Raw genomic sequence first — 22117 nt, 5'->3', positions numbered from 1 at the left:
GCTATTAACATACTAAATGCACAAGTACAACAGATATATTAAATGCGCTTAAGTTTGAAAATGAAATTCTTATCGATATAAAAATGTTATTTCATTTGTTAACACGAGATTAAGATTAAAGCACGACAATTCGAGAAACGCAACAGAATTAACAGCAAAGAAAGATAAGGGAAGAATAAGAAGTAATGCAGCGAAGCTCACTAACAATAAGTTTTACTAAACTAAGTTTCCTTCAAATTTATTAAAATTTATTGCTCAATACACTGCAAAGTTTCCAGTTTGAAACTCCTCTAAATTACCAGTAACCTGATACTACGACACTTCGTTGAAAATGCCACGTTCCTTCGCCAACAGTACAAGGCCGATTTTTTCTTTTTCCTCGTGATCCGTCGAGTAGATTTAACGTAATAGAAACTCCCTTTTCAACGAAACCTACGGAAACTGGATATGGGTCAACCGAAAAGCGACCATGCATTATCGCTAACGGTGCTGCTCGCAAGGTCGCACTTTTCCCCAGAATAATTGCATGGCCGAAATTCCCAGTACACGTGTTCTGCACCGTTGATCGATCAAGTTCGCCGAGAGGAAATTTCGAGATTAACCTGGACCCGTCTGAGCGAGCGATTTACACGCGGTCAAGTATTGAATACAGGACGACCGTGATAAGAAGTTTATTCGCAGGTGATTAATATTCAACGGATGTTTTAGTAGTTTGCGAACCATCGATAGTGCAAATTATTTGTTTCTCCTTTGAAGTAATTTTCTTGTTTGAAAAAATGTTGAGCTACATATTAGTTCATCAGAGCTTGACTCATTTTTCATTATTAGCCCCCATTTGAGGATTTAGATATTTAGTAAATTAATAAACGAAGTATCATATTCTAATGGTATTCTCTTTCGTAGTAATTTTAATTTCAATTTTTTAAGCTATGGCGTTCTTTATAGTAGCGTCCTTTATAATAATTTTAATCACATAGAACATATAGATTTGCGTACTTCATTTTAATTTTGTCTCAATAAAGCAGTCGTGTATATAATGGATTTATTGCAAGATGAAAGAAATGAGAGAAGATGCAAGAAAAAAGAGAGAATATTGATAAAAAAAAGCTCCTCTAAATGTAAAAGGAATTTCGATCAGTCCATTAATTGGAGAATAATTGAAGGTCATCACGTATCATATAGTGTACAAAAGTGGCTGGATACGATCGTCTTTAACCACTTATGCTACACCTCTTCTAATGTATACATTTCTTTGAATCAGCTTTTTAGTGACTAAATACTATAATTGTTTAGATTAAAATAACAAATAGGACAGTTTAAAATATGAAACCTATTACTCATATTTAATAATCTTTCATTTTATTACCGTCAATTTATTCAGATAGTTTATAGCGTCGCGTTGCATTATTAAGAATCATTAAATTCTGCTGTATATTTGAGGGAGAATTATTCTGCATACCTGCCAAATAATTAAATATGGAATTTAGATAAATACTGCTCCTAGTTGCATAGTAAATGCAACAAGATAGAATTAGAAAGCAGTATCCGGAAGTAGTCGATAGAAACAGTATTACGTTGTTATACAAACTAGTATTTCGTGTATCGATGAGAAATAGGTGAAAATTGTTAAACTTTCATGCATTCATTCGTCGAATAATAACACAGATTCATTATCATTTATATTCTAATAACGGGCAATTGAATACCTTAAAACTACTTTAAAAATGCATAGTTTAGATGTGAAAAGTTAAAAGTTAAAGGTGAAGATACCTGATATTGAAAGGTCAGCAAAATAAACAGTATCATACATTATTCAGTGGAATGTTAGTTCTACGTATACATACTACGCTATATTCTACCAAACAATCCATACTTCGATTTCACTCTGAAATTATGCTAGAAATTGAACTTGATCGTGAATGCAACTGCTATTTATCACACGAGACAAAAGTTCAACAAAAGAATGGTTCAAGAAATTCCCGCTTAAATTACTTCACACTAGCGTTGGAACGTAACACATGTGATATTCTAAACCGACAAGCTTTTTCCATCGCGGTAACCAACAGTCTAGCAAATCACAAGCAACGGGCTGTTTAGCATACAATCAACAATCAACAGCGTACAAGGAACACCGTGAATTTTCACGCACGTTAACCGCACCGTTTCTAGTCGTTCCGTTATTCACGCGAATAGCTCGCGAGAGGCACGCACGCCGACCAACGTTAATCGTATGCATATGAACAGAGCGTGTTTCAATTAAATTGCACGTTCCATCGGCGACGCTCTCTTCGCGTATTCGTGAACATGCACACCGATGTCACGCAAGTGTCGTACGCCGCTGCGACATGCGTTGCTTATAACAAATACTACGCGAACTATTGTAAACCATACGATATTTTCAGATCTCCTCTTCGAAAATCTCGATGAATTTTGAAAATTCAATGCATCAATGCTTTCCAATGAGGATCAGATTAAAATGATTTTGGCAATCGATTTAAGCCTTGTTCCATTTCAAATGTTACATAATAAGGAAGAATATAAAGCGTATCTTAGTCTGTGTTAGGTTATCTTTGAATAATAACATTTTCCTGTGAAGGAAATTCTAGGCCTTTTGTAATTTGGAAAGAGATTTATTATGAAACTCTAATTACTATGAATATATAAATGAAAGGTAATATGTCCTGGAAGTATTATGTTAAGAATTATTTCTTCCTGACCAGGAAAGCACGAATGTTTGACTTACAGCATAGAAAATCTCAAATTGTATACTTTACCAGAAGAGTTGAATGTTTTTGTAAATTCGTAAATTCTCACCTAAAGCAGAAAAGTGTGCCTGTTACAAACATTGAAAATAGGAGATAATTGACAGATTTAAAAAGTAGTACATAGAGAATAATGATTAGATTGCTTTTACAAATATCCACTAAAAGTATGCAAATGTTTCTGACAAAATTAATCTTGATTTTCATTTGGGCACAAACACTGATCAATTATATTTTCTAAGGATTTCTCAATTTTGATATTTTAATATCAAATGTTATGATTATAATGTTTAATTCGTACTATAGATTTCTATTATGTATAATTCCTAGTAATTCCTTCCTATATGTATGTCATATGTTCATCGTACTCTACTACAGCTCGGTAATTATACAGGATGTATTCGAATAACATGTACGAGAGAGCATAAGGCGATCCTTTATGGAAAAAGTAAGAAGATGTAGAATAAAATTTCTTCATACAATTCTTCGTTTTCAAGAAAATCAAATTTAAAAACTTGTCAAGTATGCTTAAACTTGGCTAATTACCGATTGGATATGAGTAAACAATCAATAAAAGATTATCCTTAAAATAAATAGAAAATGTGAAGAGAAATTTATCCGTTTGAAGTTTCATTTTTAAGAAAATAGAGTGTAAGCATGTTTGGTCAGAAATTTGTCTAATACACGTGTATAGGAAAAATTTCAAATTTATTCTTCTCGTAGACAAAGCGTTTTAGAAATAAACTTTATCCTACATTTTCGATTATTTACTTCTGTTCAATCCAGAATTAGCCACGTTCGAGCGTATTTGATAAATTTTCAAATTCGATTTTCTCAAAAACTAAATCGGAAATAAAAAGATTCTATCCTATATTTTTTTCTCATTTTTTTCGTAAAAAATTGCTTCACACTCGTGTAGAAGAAAGAATCGTTACATGTGCCACTTGTACATGTTATTCCGCCGCATACTGCATATAGTGTTACTTTGCATTACTTGGTTTCTCTCTATGCGATAATTATGTCGTACATTTACCTATATATATTATCGAATATTGTTTATACGTCGAATATTTATGGCAGTAGATTAAAGATCAATAAATAAAAGACAAACAAATTTTTATACTTTCAAAACCTGACATTTAGAACTTCCAAGAAACATATCAATAATAACTTCATTTGAATTTATCTAGAAGAAAATAAGTACACAAGCAGACGAATTTTTTGTAACCTGATAGCATCGGCTAATTCAACGGAGTATCAAGCAATGCCCTTCTCAATCTTCATCACATCTTGGTTTACCGACAAAGCCGCTAAATCAGAAACCAAGTCCACTCTACGTTGGTCGATCGATCAAACGAGTAGAAAGCAACGTTCTCCTGTTGAGCAACGAAACTTCGCTTATCAGCAAAGGCAGGTAAACTTGGAGCTAAAGCACAAGTGGACAGCCCACTTTCGCTACGTTCGTTCGAAGTTCTCTAATTAACGCGCGAGCCTAATTATAGAATTACAAACGGCGACGATTGGACGTCGTCTGCCAATAGACGGAAACTCAGAATCAACCTGATTCAGCGAACGACGGGGATCACCTTGAGAAGGGTGGACAAAGGCGTTCGAGTGTGACAGTATCGCAGCCTTGACCCAAAACCATCCACGTTTCTCCCTAGTTCGACTCGGCTTAACGGTTATTCCATCCGGAAACTTTGTCGCCAAAAACAGCGAGAATCTCTGTCTTCGATCAACCGAGAATCCATCGTTGTTAACTGCTTCCGTCTTTATTACCAATTACGTTTTATGATTCCGGAACTTGGCCGTCTTCCGTGGTACAGTATCTCACTGAGAACACTGTTTACCATCGAACCATGTTCTAAGTTATTGGCAGAGCTTAGAGTTTGCAGTTTAAGCTGGCGACAGTTTGGTGGGATACGATTATATTGTGGATGTTTATTTATGACAAGTGTAAATATATAAAATTGTACAAGGATGTGCACGAGTGCAAAAATCAGTAAAATATCAAAAGTAGAGTACATATTGACACATTTGGAAAATACATTAGAAAAATGCATTTAAAATATTAAAAAGTACTTGTAACGTAGTGTCATCACGTTCCTCTACTATTCATTATTAGTATGGCTTAATTAGTATGGCTTCTAAACGGTGAAACTATACGCTACAATCCGAGACTTTGGAATCAGTAAATCTACCATAGGCACGAAGAACGTAAACAAAGGAATTAACTCAGACTGCGGTTGCCTTAGAAAATTTTGTCACAAAACTCTACTGAAACAAAGAAAATTATTGTTGATACTTTTAATACGAACTTCGATTTAATAACAAAATTAACAGAAGATTCGCTATATCCTTAACACAGAAGTATAGTACTTGTATTATGCCTAGCCTCGAGAAATGAGCACATAAAGATGTATCATACACCAGCCGCTCTTCATCAGCAAGCTTTACGAGGTCATTCAAAAATATTTATTACAATATTTCGTATGTATCAGTGGGATCAACCTCGACCTTCGCATGGTTAAAGAACAACCCTTGCGTCTCCATCACTACGATCTAAATCTCCGTACAAAACGAAACTGCCAACGCTCTAGCGGAGTACATGCAACCGCTTTCGCCGGGCTCTATCAAATGTCAAAGTTCAGTACACCAGTTCAGCTGATCAATATTGCTGGGTGTTCATTCGGCTGCCATTGGCGCACTTTGAAACGCGATTGTCTTTCACAGTGAGAATAGACGAGCGGACGGACATCGTTTGACCTTCGACAGGCATCTTCCGCGGGATTTCAACCGCAAGGATTCCTCGCCACGCCCAGGCACGCGTAGGCTGAACCCTGAGCACCGTTGAAAGGGTAAAGGGCGCGTGCAGCCTGGAATTCCAGCGACCACCGGCAGGAAATCAATTACGGGCCTTTAAATCCCACGACGACCGGCTTTCTATCGATCTTCGCCTCCCACGGAAGTATCCGCGAATGCTTTGCATCTGCTTATGGAAATCTCGCTACCGAACGATTATCGGCCACAGTATCAATCGGCCGCCGCTAATTTTTTTATTTCGGTTTGATAGATGGAGCTTTGGTGTTATGGCTTCTAAATGATCCATGATACAATTAAGTAAGTCGATGTAATCTAAAAATCACTACAACGTTCATTAATGGGATTCTTGGATCACGTCGACTTATTTAATTGAAAGAAAGCTACGTATGAAAGCGTTAAATGACTTACTTCTTCTAATTTATCTAATCTATTAAAATATAAAAACCATCTTGTCTCACAAAACAGAATTTCCAAAAATCTCATATACGAAATAATTTGCCTAATTCATTGACTCACGATACATTATGCATCATCGGCTTACAACAGGCCGTACGTCCGTTAAGCGGTTGGTCGTGGAGCGTGACCCGCCGGAATCGTCGACGAAGCGAGCCCGGCCACAAAGCCGTGGACCACGAAAAGGTCAACGCATTCCATGCCGCGGAAGCGTATCGTTTCAAAGAAACCGCGCGCGGCGAACGAGCGAGCGAGCGAGCAAGCGAACTAGGAGAAACGAGCAAACGGACACGAGGCAACGTAACGGCCCCGATCTTGGCTGGCTGGCAAGGACGAGGTCGCGAGCGCGGCCTAATCGTGTTCGTGCTCGTAGATGTACTCTCTCGTAGTTGGCACAGAGATCTGCAAAAGGGGGTTGTATGCAGCTGCAGAGTGCAGGCGCACCCCCGGGCCGCTCGCGTTATATAGATAATACACGGACGCGCGAGGCGTCGCACGGCAAAGAGGGAGAGGCGAGGAAGAGCGGAACGGAGCGCGGAGAAAGACGAAGCGGAGAGACACGAGAGGGAAGAAAGAGAAGAACGAGCGTGGAAAATACATACTGGGAGCGTGAGAGAACCGACAGAGCGACCGAGAGGAAAATAGAAAAGAGTGGGTGGTTACTGGTGCCGGGTCGCGAAACGGGCCGCACGGAGAGGCAGGGAGGGTAGCGAGGATTCGCTTCCGTGTCCCAGTAGCACTAATGACCGCCATCCTCCCCTCCTTCCGTTTACTGCTCCCCACTACCGCGCCCTTGCACTCTCACCCCTCCATGGTGCGCTCCCCACTTCTTCTCAGCGCCACCGTTGTTTCCCCGCCGTCTCCCCTCCACCCGTGGCACGTACATCCAGGATGACTCGAGTTACGTCATAGCGCCTAGAGCGTGCGCTTTCCCCCCAAACCTCTCCGTGCTTTGCTCCACGCCGCTCTAACTCGTTCGCGCTCTCCCTCCCCCTCGAATGGATCTCTCTCCTTCCACCAAACCATCGTACTCCCCGACCGTCACGATCGACCCCTCCACCTTATCCGCGTTGAGAATCCAGCAGCGCGGAGCGTATACACACGCTACGAGTACGCTATATATCTTTCCACTATAGCGGCCAGCACTTGGCGAAACCGTGGGGGACCCGGCAGTCTCCTCTGGTACACCGAGCTGTGTGTTACCGTTCCTCGCTTGTTGTATCACGTTCTCGCCGTAATCAGCGTCGACGCGCGTCCGATCTGACAGACCTGTAGTCGCGGCGGCACGTCGTCGTCTACACACGCGCGTACCCTGTATACATATATATATACACACACACAAAACTTACGTATATGTGTATATATACGTAGAGGCAGAGAAAGAGAGGGAGAGATATACACAGGTGACCCAGCAACATACACGCACACGCGAACGTATACGAAGTCCGTGCACACATCATCCGTCGGCACACGCACCTTTGCGCGCACACGGACCACCGACCAACAGAAGATCGTAAAGGAAGGATATAAGGAGGAAAAATCCGACGCGGGTGTTCGAGCAGTGCGAAGACCAAAGCAATCGCTTGTCACGTTTAATCGGACACGCGCGATCGCGGCTCTTAAGTGAAAAAGGATACGGGACGCACTGGAGAGATACACGGTGTGGCCAGGTGCAAACGGTCCTTCCGGTTAGTCGTCCGTACCTCGGCCTCCATCATCGAGGAGTAACACGTGCAGGTGTGTATCCGAACGCGCGCACGTGTACGACGTACGCTCGTCACGCTACATACTCGTGCATACATACGTATCACACTGTGTGTGCGTACGTGTGTTTATGTGCTGGGCTGATTTAGGCGATCGGAGCAGGGGAAGAATCTAGCACGACACAGACAGGTAGGCATAGGCGAGTTCCTTGCAACGTGAGATTTCTCTGCTGAGAAATCAAAGGAACCGAGTTTCAAATTGAAGTTTCAGACGGTTAGGCCAAAATATTTTCGATTTGTGTACGATCATGTATAATGTATCGCGTCGTGGAAGTTCGAAAGTGTTTTTGTTCCTTCAATGTCGGTTTCCAATTGGTGAGCCAATTTTACGGTGGTGTCTTGCTGTTTTTTTGGACGTTTGAGGATAACCAACCGTGGCGAGTGAGTGTGCCTCTTTAAAGACGTGAGTTGCACGCTTCTCCCGCAAGTACACGCTGAAAGAGATCGTTGCGTAAGCATTGGGGGTGAACACGTAGTGAAATCGGAAGCGGTTGTTCGAGGCCGTTTCGAGCTCCAGAACCAGGGATTGTTCGAGGAAAACCTAGTGAAAATGTAATTAGAGTGGATAAACGACGAATCGAGTTTGATTACACATAGTGGATCTTATAGTTCCGTTGTCTTTTTGTTTTGGATGCATTGACGTGGATCAGAACGAAGATCTTATATTTCTTCTTTCGATGGAATGTTGTTTTGTCTAGTTCAGATGCAATTTATAATAGTTTTTTTTTTTCGTATTTCGATCGATTTATTCCATATAAGCCATAGATTGTTTAGTTCCCATTTTTACCATTCATCATCGCTAGACGATCACGTGAAATTTATCTAATTAGAAGTCGGAAAAAGCATGTTCTAAATACTATCAAACTGCTAAATACAAACTGGTAACTCGCATATTTTCAATAAAGCGATTTGTATATTAATACAAATATATTGCGTCGTTGAAGGTTGAATTATGCATATGATACACATATATAGCTCGTATGATGTTTGAATACTTTTCCATGCACATGTGACAATTGGAATATTTTTAAAATTTAATTCACAATAAAATCATTCAGTTTTCATATTGTCAAAATGGAAATTAGTGTATCATCGTCATTTAACGGGAATTGAAGTAGGGGTAGTTGATGTTTCATCTCATAGAATACAATTTCAAGTTGTCTATACTTGTTCGTCGAACACATTAGCTGCTATTCAAATTCTACTCGAATTCTTTGTATTTTCGTTTCATCAGAAATGTTTTTGTCTTAGATAACAATGTCACTGTTCAGTGCTTTGCTTACTTCCCTATGTTATTTCATGATCATACACAAAAACCAAAATGCAGTAGTTGTGTCGTTGGAATAATGAAATAATCGAATCAGCGCTCCATATGCGTCAGTAGCAGTAAATACGTGGAAAAATTCCACTGTCTGAAGATTTCAGTAAGTACATAATGAAAATCATATAAAATATTAGGGAGATCTGTCAAGAACGATTATTTATCTACGAAAGCATTCAGCGTTAGAGGGCAATAAAAGCAAGGGGAATTTCCCATCCTCGTACACGCCTCGCCCTTTCACATTAAACGGTTCGTAAATATTGACTTACAGTCGAGTAGGCGTGAAGATCGGTTCGTCATTTGTGCTCCACGAGTGGCTTCGTTGACAGCTGTAATTTGTATCGTCTGCAGTTTACATTGTTCGCGAGTAAACCGTTTCTCGGTGCCAGCATAACCGTACAGTCTTAAATCAATGTATGCCACGTAACGTTATTGATAAAAGGGGTACGTACGTATGTATCATGTTGCACGACAGTTATATATGCATGAGCCCGTGTTTTCCTCTTTTTCGTACATATATCTCCGATTCGTGAAACACAGAATGGATAGTTTAAGAGCTTGTGTATTAGGAAATAAATATCTTCGATCACACGTGCACTTTGATACCATTACGCTGCATGACATCTTTGCTGAGACGAGATAAGGCCGTTTGTCAATCTGACACAATCTTCTGATTATGAATTTTATAACACCCGAGGATGGATTTCACAAATCCATGGGGATCTGAATCTATCTAAACATCCTCTCTAAATTATATTACGTTAAACAAAAACAAATTTCTATTTATCCCTTCTACTATAACCTTTTTATTCACAAATTCGCTTTACCACAACTCCTATACCCCAGAAACAAGTAGTTTCAAAATACCCACTTAGTAGAACCCTCTCCGCCGACTTACGAAACAATCGGCAACGGAGCGGAGCCTCTGATGAACCTAGCACAATGCGCGCGGCTAAGTATCGTAATCATCCATCACCGGATTCAAGCCAAACTCGTTGGCTTTCAACGCTAATTGTGTTATCGTTGATCTGATCCCTCGACGACCATTTATTAGTACGCGACCGTGTCTCAGAACTCAAGCAGAATCCTGCTTCTCATTTAAGAACGTTTCGTGGTCGTGTTTACGACGCAAAATTTGGCATAGGAGCTAAACGACAACGATTCAGCGTGGACTACGCTGCGACAGGTGTTGTAACTGGCCCAGATTCCGGTTCGTTTACCAATAGACAGTCTCGCTTAAATATATCAGCAGCTGCGCGGTCGCTTTCGCAACGGTAGGGTCCGCGGAATCCTTGCGAATCGATATCGCGATCGGTCAAATCGATAGCCGAATCGAGCCAAGCCAGCACAGCCAGCCCCCGTTGCGAAACGAAAAGGAAAGTCGATCTACGTTTGCATCTTTCGGCAGCAGAATGCAATCTACCGACATGGATCTGCGGCTGAGGACCGCCAATTAAGTTTGCAAAACGCCTCGCGTGTATTCCGCCGTTTTCTTTGATTGCGTTTGTGAAAGGACCAGGAAGTTTGTCCGTAGGACTTTTTTGTGAAAGGACTCTTTTTTGTGTAGACTCCAAGAGTTGAATCTACCATTCGTGTTAATTATTCATCTTTTGGGATTTGTGGCTGGATGTTTTTACGGTGTATCTCGCGTGTTATCTCCGTTGCTAGTTTCCGGAGCTACGCGCTTAACGAAGTGCGTAATTCGAAACTGAAACAATGAGCGATGAAAATTGTTGGGCTAGGGTTGTTCTTACGAGTATTGAGATGAAGGTCCACAAATGTCAGCGGCGTTCTTTTCATATACGACATTGATAGGTCGCGAAAAATTCAATGTCTTTGACTGGATCTTTTGTAGTCCTGATGCTGGTTTTTTTAGGGTATTGGATACATCGTGAATATATCGTTTGAGTGAGTTGTTTTGGGTTTTACAAGTAGTGGAATCGAGGTCTTCAGGGACGATGCGTAAGTAAAGCGAATCTGTAATTCTTTCTTTGTTCAAGAAATTTTATGCGGATCTAAGAAAGTAATAATTGAACGACGTAAAACCAAGAGTATATAAAGGACGATTTGTTATTTCTCACTGATCGTTAAGAGATACCATCAATAGAATCTTATTAACAAATAATTCAATACATCGCCGTTTTCTGGTTTACGTTTGAACAATTAAAATAATCTTAGTTGAATTACATAGAAAGTGAAGAAATGCGTTAAAATGTCTTGAATGTTCAAGAAAAATGTAATGAACAAACGTTTTCTTCACCTTAATAGCAATGTGTACGTGGTGTAGAATTTCTAGTAATATCAGTAATGTTTTCAATTATAAATGCTGGATATTTCTTTCTGTCCTTTTCTGTAGATGTTTGGTCCGTAGGGACGAAGAAATGGCGGAAGGTTGTTCCTTGAAAATGCAGAATTCTTCTCGAGGCATTAGTAACCGTGGCAACCACTTAATTTCCGTAATTTTCTGTTTATTACTCGCTGAGTTATTGCGTTATCAAGGCAGGAATACGGCACGCTATTTTTGACATGTCCACGTGCAGCATTTAAATGCTTGCCTTGTTTTGGAAGCTCGGTCGTTTCAAGCACTCTGATCATGATGCGAGTTGTAAAAGATAGTATGAAATTTGATTAAATTGAAGTAGATATATATATATACGTTTAAATGTGGCGTGCGTATAATTTATGTAACACGTAATGGTCAAGATAACGATAATGATGATGGTAATTTTGTAAGAGACAGATTAATTAAGTTAAAAATTATGGATCCTCGGAAGGGATTAAATTTATCAAAAAATACGTGCTTGAGTACCTTTTTATAAATTTATAGATATCTATTACTTGGATATATAGTGATAAAAACTCCTCAATTATTAATATACATAAATATTTTTCTCCGTAGAATTAATTATCGATAAATATCAATTAACATTCAATATCACTGACAAAGCGAACGATTTAATAACTAAAATTCCCATATAATCATAAATATCGTCATATAAATATCATAAGATTCATATAAATATGTATAAAATGTATCGAATAAGAATTTTTACCTCTTAATAATGCGCAACGAAAAAAATTCAAAATTGAAAAAACAAATTTCCATCAAAATCAATTAGAGGTTTCAAACATCTCGTAAATCATAGCGGACGCACAATGCCGCGAAATTAATTAATAACCACTAGCAATTAATTACCTGTACCGAATAAAACAGAAGAAAGTTGGCGGCGGTTGGTGGGTCTCGAACAAAAGGGAGGCGTCGCGACGTCGTCGTTAATCGTCTTCGGGATAATTACGCGATTCAACCATTGGATTTTTGCGCGGAAACGCCGCGCTGCCCGAAAGCTCGTTGTTGCCGCAGCGTAATTTCAATTCGCCGTCAAGCCTCTTTGCTCTTCTATATTTTTTTTATTTCTCTCTCTCTCTCTCTCTCTCTGTCTGTCTGTCTATCGCCACGAGCTCAAGCTTTTGTACGGTTCTCGCTGCCTGATTTTTGCATACCAAAAGCCAGGGAATGTCGCTGCGCGAACGTTTGAACCCGCCTCGACCAATTACGTTCCGTGACGCATCGCTTACAGAAATGTCGTTTTTGATTTTCGCGACGATGTCTCGTGATTCTGAAACGAATCCACCAGCCATGTTTCACAGGTTAGCGTTTTAGAGTTTTAGAGACTTTAGATTCTGTGTGTAATCGCAGACGAATTGTTTGATAAGAGGATTTTGTGATAAATGAGAAACCTATTTTTCTTCTCTTAAATGCTCCAGAGCGCATTTAGTTGTGGCTTTTTTTGAAAATCAGTGCCTTCCTATGTCCTTTTTTATAAACTACTGTGTTAAGAATTTTAATGTTCCAGTATGTTATTTTCAGATAATTGGTGATTGCGAAGAAATCGACGACGAAATGACATTTAAGCGTAGCAAGGTCAAACGTGTTTAATTTCAAAGTTAATTGCGTAGATAGGTGACAAGTGATATCAAAATGACTTTGAAATCGGTTCTTTCATTATCAGCATAATTACTGTCAAAGCCGTTCGTGCTACATTAATATTACGACTCACTTTCAGTTACTTTCCTCATCTTCACTTAAAGATGCAACAAAATTCTATGTCATTCTCCCGATTTCATTGCATTCGTGATGATTTATTACACAAGTTGTGCATGAAATATTAACCGGACCATATACGAAAATATACATATATATCAAAATATTATTCGGAAATAGAAATAAATTACGAAAATTCACAAATTATGCAAAAACCATAAACGTAACGCAAAAAAAAAACAAAATTTAGCATTTACAACTTGCTGCTTCTATATATTTAATTCACGTACATATATCCTGACGGAGATACTCGAATTTTTATGATTCAATGTCACTTTTGTTTCAACAAGCAAACAAATATTTAAAATAGCAAAATTGATGTACCTATTAAAAAAATAATATACAATTATTAAGCTATACTTACTAACGTAAAAATATTATCAAATGAATACGCTAAGAAAAATTCTACACTAACAAAATTTTTAATGTATTATGAAATTTAACAATAAAATAGGAACGTAAAACTCAGGTATATGAACATCAATTCTTTCACATAATATTTTCCTATCAAACTGAAAGAATTGTTTAATGATATAAAGAAGATACAATTGGATAGTAAATGATCGAAAGAAGGAAAGAACTTCAGACTTTAGATCTATGATTTCTTTACTGAGGCTCTTGATAAGCTAACAGTAGTCGTCATTTGTACAGCAACTGTTTCTCCTTCGAGCAAGGATGACACGCGTCGAAAAGCAACAAACACTTTTAGCGTTTGTTGCGTCTTTAACCATACACAGTTTACGTAATATTACAGATACTACTGATACATTATCGCAGCGTCATTACTGCGTTGCTCGTAAACTTGGTCGTCAGTAAATCGAATACCATCTGCGTCATCTAACGCGTTGCTCTTCTGTCGCGATGATTATGAACCGTGTGATAATCAACAAGAAAGTTGCTGCATAAAAACTGCTTTGTGTTAGCAATTGCCTGACATTTTATAATACTCGTTATCTCTCGTAATGCGTCATTGCCAGGTAATTAACGGTTCGAGCTTTGATTCGAGGTCGTACTTTGATAAATCTATTTGCAATATACGATCTGTGATATTAAGGGGATTTTGATATATCTAAACTCCATCTTTCACATTTTTAATTTAACAAGATTTTTTCATTTGTAAATTTTCAATTTGTGTTTGGAATATAGCACGGGAATATTTAAAAGTTTGCTAAAATCAACGTTGTATTCGTTCGTATTCCTAATTCATTTAAGTATGAATTTTGTATTAAATTTGTGTTTGGAATAATACTAATATTTAACACTTTGGTAGAATCGACAATTAATTTATTAGAATTTATAGGCGTGATAATTGAGAAGTTGTGCATATTGAAGCTTTTATTAGTTTTAACATTGTAAAACAGAATAGTTTAGAAAATTCTATATGACAGATTGTGAGGTTCTTTTCTAGGTATTATAAAGATTGATAAAATCCATGTATAAAGGTAGATGACATAAAAATGATATAAGCAAGAAATCAATCAGTATCGTTTCCTTATCAGTTATCGAAATATACAGTGAAAGAAATTATCAGATACAAGTAAGTCGTTGAACAATATTTCGATTATGTGCTGATGAAATTGTAATTGTAATTGATTGCAATGGAAAATAACATAGAGAGGAAAATAAAAGCTTCTTTTAATCACACTATAATCAATAGCATAACTGAATCACAGTTCTGTGTTTCAAAAAATCTCATACCACAAAGCAGAAACTTTTTCGATATTCTTCACTGATATTATTATTATTATTATTATTATTATTATTATTATTATTATTATTATTATTATTATTATTATTATTATAGGAACAAACATTTATACTCTAAAAAAATATTTCAAAATCCAAGCTGATATTGCACAAACTCTCCCTTAATAATTTCTAAATAAATTTAAATAGCTCTTCAAATATCTAAATATTAAATCTGTCACCTAAATTCTAAATAAATAACTAAATATTTTAAATACGAATTAATTTTCACTTATTGTTAGAAAATGACATCGTTCATACACAGAAGTCAGTCGCATGTTTCTCGTTACTAAATTATTCTAAGAATAAATGCCAACATGTACTATAGAATCTATTTTTGTTAGTATATTTTATTTCCAAAATTCGAATAATCGTCTGTATTTATATTTATAAAGAACATAACACGAAAAAGAGAAAGCGAAAGGACACATCTTTGCAGATCACGCGTTTCTCTTCTCACGGTCGCGGGCAGATCCAATTTCGCAATCCTGTTATTTCGGATATTATTATCGTTGAGGAAACAGTCGCAAAAGTCGTGCAACGGAGGTGCTGCGATTAACACGTTCCACCTAAAATTTGCACGCGTTCCTCTAACGTTTTTCCCTTAGAATAGAGATAATAATAGCCATTAGCGGCGTTAATTATCGGGCTTATCACGAAATTTATCTCTTCAAGGTTGCCCACATCGGTATGCATTACCGGAATAGGTATTATCATAAGTGACCTGCACTGCACTTTACCCCTCGTCTCGTTCGTTTGTGAATCAGGATAGCAACTAATCGCTCGTTCTTTTCCCAGTCAACGTCCTAATTTACGCATACCTGTCTTCAAACACGCTTGACACCCACTTCACTCGATTCATAAAGTTTGTTTTAACGAGTGGAGAAGAATGATGTTGCAAATAATTTCTCAAATTGGCTAGTACCAAGGTGATGCATAAGCTCGTACGATTTTTAAATATACTCCTTTGTATTATTTTTTCGAACGACTAAAGTTATTTGATTTATGCGTGGAAAAATATACTATTTTCTTCGTCGCTCCTGCTTTGAAGTTCTGCCAGTAATGAAACAGAAGTATACGATCTTTCAATTTTTCCATATTTCTTTCCGAGCAAATAATGATGAAATACAATGAATTAATCGAACGAGATATACGACACCAAGAAACCAAGACCGACATAGCATTAACATATAAAACAAATAACTTTATTCGCTCTAAAAAATAGTAGAAGGAAATATATCAAGAAAATGCACGAGATTATTTACCATCTTAGTATCTTCATCATTTTATCAAACAAATTATGCAACACAATTGCATCAATTTCTATATATAAATTGAAACTTTCGCAATTCTACCACAGCTATTTTATGCAACAAGTAAAATCAATTCACCGACGAAAAAGCGATAACTACTCTTAAAAGTGAAAATTCCATCCTCTGGTGTATAATTTCGCAAGATAATAAATAATCCATTTCAATTTGTCTGGACTGTGTTCGTTAAATAAATAACGCTACCATTAATACGTCTCTGACATTTTTCGAAAAGTTGATCTCCGGTTTGCTCAATTACAGAGCGCCGTGCGCTGTATTTTTCACCATGAATTCGTAATGCTTCCCTGTTCGTCCGACAACGATAGCTCTCCGCGCGTTCAAGTACGCGGCAATGGATCGAAAACACCTCGTTTCCTATAATTGCACGGCAAACAGTGGTTAATTACCTCCTCGACTGGCTTTTAAAACATGGTTACATAATGCAAACGTGCCGGAGAGTTCGGTACCGTTATTCGTCCGGCCATCACTCGTGCAATCTCATATTTTTGATGAAAAAGCAGGAAAGAAAAATACGAGTATGTAAATAGCAAAGAGCGTATACATCAGAGAAATCAGTCTGCTGCATTATTCCGAATAAATCTTCAATTACATTTCTTTCATTGTCGCTGTTAGAATCGTTTTTATTGTTCGAGGCTTTTCAACGCAGATAATTTCAACTTGTACAAATATTGTAATTAAATTTACCGAGAATATCTGCTAGCATTTATAATTACCGCGTATAATCACGGATTCGGTTGAGTGATTTATCACAGAGATATCAATGTTGAATTTATTTCACGTTTGATTTGGCGTGTTTGATTTTCGGCTGTTGGATTTTTCTGGGCTGTACGTGTTATTCGAACGTCTTGCCATTCCGGCACACTCGATTTCATGATAAAAAATGATAATTATTTACTAAGATAATTCATTTTGTCATTTAATTATACCCTTGACGTAAGTTTCTTTTAATTGGAATATGACGTCTGTTCATTGTTTGCAATATTCTCGTCGATCGCATAACTGCTTCATGCAACAAATTACTCGGTTAGTGTATTAAAACAGGTAATTCCTGAAGTTGACTGAAGACATGTTAATGAGTTGCTCAAACGCGTCGGGGAATAATTGGAAAGAATACTTCCAAGCAACTGGTTAAAGACCAATTAACAGTCGATAACAGAGAATATTATGTACACATAGCGTATATTATAGGTTTATAAAAAACGAAGAACGCTAATTGTTCACCTGTTCAAGGCTCGAAAATTTCCTGTCTAGACTCTGTGGCGGTAAACTTTCCATGCACAAACAATGAACTTTATCTGGTATCTGGCTGAATCTCTCGTTCCACTAAAAGCAATTTAAAGATACAAAAGTACATGAATACACTCACAAGAATATTTACAGAATATTTACAGAATATTAATATAATTAGAATATTTACAGAAAAGCAATTAATCCGAGAAGATATTTAGAAGCTGTGGAAACTTTTAGTGGAAACATTCTTATTTCGTTTGAAGAATCTCGTAAATTATAAACGATTAATATCTTACTTATAATATTACAAATCTTATAATATTTCGCGTTTTTTGATCCCACATAACACATTTAGAATTTTCCGAAGTTCTCTACTTTATTTAAATTCTTTTCGACGAGGTCTAAGATTTAAATCAAAGAATGTCTAACTCTCAATTGATTATTTTCTTGTAATGGTAGCAAATAATTTTTACAAATCTTCGTTGCGTGTTCTATATCAAACTTACTTCGGTTTTATCTCATTAATTACGAACCAATTATAGTCGATCTGTAACTGGTATGGCTGATCATTTCGTCGTATCGGTAATATGTTCAGAAATCTAAAAATATAAGTATTCTGTGTTATATATATTACATTATTTTATTTTATATTAAATGTAGTACATTATTTAAACATTATTAGATTATATGTACATCTATAGGTTATTAGATATTGATACACACAACACTTTACGATCGATATTTATTAAATTACCATGAAAGTAAAAGTTATTGAAGTCTGATAGACTTCGTCCTTATGAGTTAATAATCGGTACAGAGATTGCCAAAAGTTAACCACCGACTAATAAAAGGAATACCTAATGTACGGAAAATGGGGAGAAGAGAAGAGAGGAAGGAATCACGGACAACGTGGAAAGTGGAGCAATAGTGGAGAGTTTCCGGGACGCGCGCGGAGTGGTCCGCGCGATAATCGATCGCCGGTCTAATCGATTCGATACACCCACGCCCGTTCCAATCAGTGGTCGCACGACTTACACAAGACCGCAGCGATTGGTCGATGCACGCCGGTGCGCTTCGTTTTCGTTTCGGCATCATCCATCGCGTTTTCCGGCAAGCCATAATTTTTGGCCACGATCACACTGATATCCGCGCGAATTTATGGCCTATACATATTTTGCATCGGTCGCGTGCACCATATGCTCCATGTTTCCCTTTCCGCTATTCGATTTTTTGGAAATTTTCGAAGCCTGTTCTTTATTAGCATAATGTGTACATTCTCGGTCCTTAACGATTAAACGTTTACAATAAAACTTGAACTGTTGGATCACACATTCTATGCTTTATGATTTATCGTTGTGTCCATCCGATCCAAAGGGGTACGAGACAAATGAATCGCATTTTTAATTTGCGGAATGGCAAAGTAAATGACAATTTGAAAACACTTCGTTACACAATTATAATTATAAATCAAAAGATAATTCATATAATTATACAACTGTAGAATAAACGCTATACTTCTGAGCTGTTTTACCTGTATGATGGTTTTGGTAACTATTGGGTTGGCAACTAAGTGATTGCGGATTTTGTCAATACATGGTAATTTGTCATTACAATAGCTCTTCGTTATTCGTTGGAACCTTTCGTTGGAATCTCGAATTACATTTTAAATGGTTTACATATCGGTAATATTATACCGTTAACGTATCACACCTCTAAACTATTGTATTCTCCTATTTGTACGTGATAATTTCCAACTCGAAAGTCGAGCAAAGAAAAGAATTGGCGTTCACAGGGATAACGGAACGAACAGTAGATATACGATAATAGGTCGATACAACGCGGTAATAGCGGTATTAATGAGCGATAGCAGGAAAAAGGTAACGGTACCGATAACACACGGTGACAGATGCAGCTGGTGTAATTTGAGGCTGGAATGACACACGGTTATTAATTACACGCGTGTCATAGGATCGTGAATTTTCATGTCAATTCGACACTTTAACGGGACTCGTATTTGACTGGATTGGATTGGGAATATTGCAAGTAACTTGGAAACCGGATAAGGCAACTGACACGATGATCGACAAGATGACTTCTATTAGAAGGATGAATTGTGCGTTCATGAAGAATTGTGGTCATAATATGCGTTATAGATTTTTAAGAATTTATATTATTTATTAAGAAGTATATAAAATAGTTCGATCAGTATAGATTTTAGAATCTCTACTTTCAGTGTGAAATTTAATTTCATGTGTCTTTGTAGAAATATTTAATGAGTTTCATTCATTCATCTATAATGAATAATGTGCTATATTTGTAATACACGTACATAGTTGTTTGCCCTGTACATGTTTCATCTACAAACATTATATTACAGCAGGTGGAAGATACGTTAATTGAACACCTTTATTAAATGGTGAAAGAAAGCTTTCGTTGATACTCATTACGATACAGTGATAATCATTAATTCTGATGAAACGTTTGTTTCTTAGATATTTTTATTCGTGAATCAGTGTATCTATTATCGTTTGAAAGAAAATTGATCCTAGATTCAACGCTGACTAAATTTCTTCTATCCTCTTACTGAATACTCTAACTATTGAATACTCCTAAAATTCCATGCACTTGTTTTTAAACATTCTAGGTATCCATTACCGAAGAATAAGTTAGACTTAATTTAGCAGCTTATAATAAAGATAACGATGACAATCGAGAAGGTGGATTATTTTGAAAGATAAGTATCTTGCGAGAGAAATAATATTTTGAAGAAAAATCGTATTTCTGTCATATTTTATTTTCTACAATATTTTTAGATTATGGCAAAAGCGTAACAATTACAATAAAGAATTAACTAGAACTACGTTCAACGAATACCATTCCCAAAACTTACAGCTACCTATAGCCACCTAACTCTCAACAAATTAATAAAACAAAAGATAAAAAGACGTTAATCTGGTGTTAATAATACAACAGTGCTTTCTACGTCTAAGTTCTACTCTAAATTATATTAATCTTCAATATTTTCCAAATAACCATAAGATCCATTAAGCTCAGTATCAAATCTACGACCAAACTTGCTTCAATCGTCAACAAACAATTAAGTAGATAAATTACTCGTCTCTTATATCAGAAACGCTGACAATCGATCGTTCAAACGAATCTAAAACACGAAGAGTTGCTTTCAACCGCATCATCGATCCTCACGCAGCGTCGCCGTTATTGAAGCCATACTTCTTCGCTGCGCCTCATGCTAATGAGGTTAGTATATCATAACGTCTAGAGAACGAGTGCAGGTCGCAGATAAGTCCTTTATTTATACAAGGAATTAGTATGGCCTCCGTGTGCGCGCGAGCGTACACGGCCGCAACACGCGGGTAATGCGCTATTATTCAATGGAGTTGCACGTATATGTGTGTTTGCTGGCAATTTATTGCATCCAGGTAATGCGTATACCCTGCCGTCGGAAGTAAATCTTCGAAGAGGTTACGCCCCCTTTCCAGCCGCATCGAGAACCTTTTCTCGAAACTCGACCGGTTCTACCGAGAAATCGAGAGTCACTCCAAACGTTTCGCTCTGTTTTATAGGTTTTGTAAGGGCTGCGTCTGCCAAGATTCGCTTTTCGATCATTTAAGGTTTGCGGTAGACGAGGAATCGTGAGTTTTGTAAAAATTGGTCTTGGATGGATTTACGTTACCTAAGTCTCGAGTCGTGAGCGATTTTCATATTTTTCTGTGCGAGCTCGCGAGCAAAATACGTATCTTGTATAGATTTATCATTAGGAGACTTTCAATGCAGCAAGGAAAAAGAATGAAAAAAAAAGGAAGAAGAGGGAAATATTCTTTTTTGTATTAACTTGCAACATACAAATGGCGTGGCCTGATGAAATTAGCAGAATACGTCTAATAGAAGGCGATTTCAACGTCGTTCGTGACTGGATGGTTAATTTGCAAAATTAAATCATTCATTTCAGCGTGCAATATTTCAAATACAATCGTTGGCATGCGTCGTATGACGATCATAACCTTAAGCATATATAGAAAGTTGCCGAGGAAATATAACACACGAAATAAATTGGCTTCATTCGATCAATTCTTCGGTATAATCGTAATAGACTTTCATCTGAAAGAGCTAACTCGATTGCTCTATGCAATAATTCCTATGTAATATTGTTTCATTAAAAATTGATTGACTCGCGAGTCGTGACGTTATTATTGGATTTTTGGATTTCATGTTTTATTCAATGAAAAACGAGCTTCCTTAATTACCTCATTAGTGGAATTATAATTAAACGATTTCAACTAGTTCGTTTCGAAGGAGCACCGTTTCGTCGAAAACCATTTATTTTTAGTAATTACACACGTGTCGCCACTGCGCGAGACAGAACACGGTGACAGAACAGCGTTCATTAGAAATACAGTAAGATCGATAATGGAACCTGCGAACCTTGACCCAGCCATAGTTACGTCAATGACAGTGTTTCAATAGCACAATAGAATCCGGAAGACGTGGCTGAGAAATTCATTCGATTTCCAGGCAACGATGATTTTCATCTTTGCTTTCGTCTCGATGAGGAAATCGATGGTAGT

The 22117-nt window shown here is 37.3% G+C and overlaps 1 protein-coding gene across 3 annotated transcripts in view; it reads left to right on the top strand.

Annotated features, from left to right (window-relative positions):
* The first annotated feature begins 7555 nt into the window (after positions 1 to 7555).
* The window catches only part of LOC100648816 (protein Tob1), a 123827-nt gene continuing 109265 nt past the window's right edge, over positions 7556 to 22117 (top strand). Inside the window, exon 1 of one of the 3 annotated variants that reach the window (XM_020868691.2) lies at positions 7556 to 7775. The gene's annotated coding sequence lies outside the window, so the exon portion shown is untranslated. The other 2 variants (XM_012321138.3, XM_012321139.3) reach the window with 2 other exon arrangements.

Source organism: Bombus terrestris, chromosome 3, assembly GCF_910591885.1.
Source record: "Bombus terrestris chromosome 3, iyBomTerr1.2, whole genome shotgun sequence".
In the NCBI taxonomy this organism is placed as follows: Eukaryota; Metazoa; Arthropoda; class Insecta; order Hymenoptera; family Apidae; genus Bombus; species Bombus terrestris.
This window is presented reverse-complemented; position numbering and strand designations above follow the sequence as displayed.